We start from the raw sequence: 3,149 nt of genomic DNA, 5'->3' as shown, positions 1-3,149 counted from the left end.
AACATAGAGCACCTCAGAAAATTTTATCCCTAGCTGTGTTTCAAAACTGATGAGGCAACAATGTATTCTGTAAGGTGGAAATATGTCATCAATAAAGAGAGATTTCAAAGATACTCGGCTCGTTTACGATCGGCTTGCATTCTTACTTAACTCGGGGTGACCACTATGCCCTACAAACGGAGCAATCGACTTAAGTCGGCAGCGACTTAAGATGGTGCAACATGCTCACGCTTACTTAACTCAGGGTGACCACTATGCCCTATAAACGGAGCAATCGACTTAAGTCAGCAACGACTTAAGGCGGTGCAACATGCTCACGCTTACTTAACTCAGGGTGACCACTATGCCCTACAAACGGAGCAATCGACTTAAGTCGGCAACGACTTAAGGCGGTGCAACATGCTCACGCTTACTTAACTCAGGGTGACCACTATGCCCTACAAACGGAGCAATCGACTTAAGTCGGCAACGACTTAAGGCGGTGCAACATGCTCACGCTTACTTAACTCAGGGTGACCACTATGCCCTACAAACGGAGCAATCGACTTAAGTCGGCAACGACTTAAGGCGGTGCAACATGCTCACGCTTACTTAACTCGGGGTGACCACTATGCCCTACAAACGGAGCAATCGACTTAAGTCGGCAACGACTTAAGGAGGTGCAACATGCTCACGCTTACTTAACTCGGGGTGACCACTATGCCCTACAAACGGAGCAATCGACTTAAGTCAGCAACGACTTAAGGCGGTGCAACATGCTCACGCTTACTTAACTCGGGGTGATCACTATGCCCTACAAACGGAGCTATCGGCTAAAGTCAGTGGTGGCTTAAGCCGGTGCAGCATACTCGCGCCTATATAATTCAGGGGATGACTTCCATATCCCGCAAACAAATTTCATAATCATCATGCGGCATTACCACAAATCTACGAACCAACAAATCCTGATACAATAAGAGAGTAATCATGTCATTCGAATGATAAGCTGATGTCTTCTAACGAATACTGGATCATGCTAACCGCGCGCTCAGAGCACGCAAAATGTTTCTCTATTTTCCAATGTCTTTCTCAGGAACGACCGACGAAGAAGGGCGATTCGAGGAATCGGGGGCAGCATTCACGTCGGCCTTTATGTCTTCAGGAACAACCACGCCGGGTCTCCTCATTAAGATTCGTCCAGCACGAATAGCCTTGTCCATGGCTTTATCGCGCTGAGCTTTGAGAGTAGCTACAGTTTCTTCGGCAACTTTAGCAGCCAGCCGAGCGGCCTCCAACTCCTGGGCAATGGTTTTCTTGGAAGCTCAGAGTTCTTTGATGGTGGCATCCTTCGCTGATATCAATTGCTTAAGGCGGGTCACTTCGTCCACAGATTCTTGCAGCCTACAACGCTGATTGTCCAGTTCCTCCATTGTAAAGCGGTGACTCCTCTCCAAGATGGTCAGCGAGTTGCTAGAATCACGATACAATCTGTCTAGATTGTCACAAGAAGCAGCAAGGATACGTTTTTCTTCCTACAAAAATCAACTCCTTCAGAAATCGAGCAAGTAACAAGAGCATAGCAACCCCTTCAGCACGGTTTTGTAAGTTACCTTTTCAGAGTCAAGCCGAGCATGAAGAGAAGAACTCAGGGCGTTGGCGTCATCCAAGGCAGCAGAAACCTGATTTAATTCAGTTTGGCTCTGAGAATACTTCTCCTCGAAGTCAGCGCACCGTCGAACCATTTCAGCCTGATCTTGGGAATAATTTTCCTCAAGAATCGCAATCTGCCGAGTCATTCCTAGCAAGAAGTAATCAAACAAAACAAGGTCAGAAGGTAAAACAGCCAACAACAAAGGCGAAGGGAAGAAAAAGGGCACTAACCAGCGTTAGTTGCCTCCAGCTCGGATATACGACGATGGAGTGACACTGGATTCCAACACGCAAGAGACGAAGCCACTTCTGGGACGGAAGCACCCTGCAATCTCAGCTGGCCGGCCATCCCATCTACCAAAACCTGATAAGAAGAACAGATGAACATAGCAACAAAAGTTCATGCAACGTAAAGATTAAGCTAAAGTACAGCACAGTACCTGGAGGTTGGAAAAGAACGAAGGGATCCCCAAATCAGGAGAAATCAGCTGATAACCAGGTGCAAGACCACCATCCGAAGCAGCTTGCAACGGACCAGTAGGAATCAGCTCAGTGCCTTCAACAGAGCCAAACGCCAGATCAGCGGGGACGCTGCCCTCTAAAGCGACTCCCTGGTCCGGAGTTTGGGCTACAACCATGCAGCCAGAGTGTGGAGGCGAACCCGCATGAACGTCCATGGAAGTGCAGGAAGGAGACCCTGCTCGGGCACCCTCGGGGGCTGGGTCACAGTTGGCACTGCCCACTTGAGCCGGATCATCCCCGGCAACACCCTCGGGGGCTGGGCAGTGGCTTACACTCTTCGCCCGAGCTAAGTCATCCCCGGCGACATCCTCGGGGGCTGGGCATGTGTCAGCACCATTCTTGGGGCCCAGGCTCTCTGCAGTAACCACCTCTAAGGTTGACAGGCCTTCAGCCACTTCCATGGGACCAGGACAATCCAAGTCAGCATCCTGACCCTCGAGATCGCACTCTAAGGTTGACGAGGCACGGGATGACCTCAACCCAGCATCAGGTACGGCAGCGCAGATCTCTATTACATCAACATCCACAGGCTCTGATAACAAGTCCTCTGGGACCATATCCTCTAGAGTTTGATCAAAGTTGGCCAGGGACAGTCCTTGCAGACCAATAAGGGCAGACAAAGCAGGAGAAGGAACTCCACTACTTCCACCGCTAGCGATGAACTGCCGACTGTTTTTCCGAGTTAAAGGAGCTTCATCTTCTTCCTCCTCATCTTCCACAGTAACAACGCAAGCAGCACCCCCATTGGGATCAGCAACAGATGGACCACACCCATTGGGGGGACGCCCAGGAATTATCAGTATATTTTTCAAAACGGTCACATCCGTGCAGGGCACGCAGTAAATACCTCAAGACAAAAATGAGATATCAGTAAGGATCAGAGGAAAGCCAAATATAGCCAGCAAAGTACAAGATGTGGCCGACAGAAGCGACGTGAAGACTAGACAGAGAACGTCCATCAAACGTCCAATCAGTCGCAGAAGCAAATAAATTGCACT

This window comes from Zea mays, chromosome 8, assembly GCF_902167145.1.
Source record: "Zea mays cultivar B73 chromosome 8, Zm-B73-REFERENCE-NAM-5.0, whole genome shotgun sequence".
Taxonomy (NCBI): Eukaryota; Viridiplantae; Streptophyta; class Magnoliopsida; order Poales; family Poaceae; genus Zea; species Zea mays.
The sequence above is the reverse complement of the archived record's forward strand: the minus strand, read 5'-3'. Positions refer to the sequence as shown.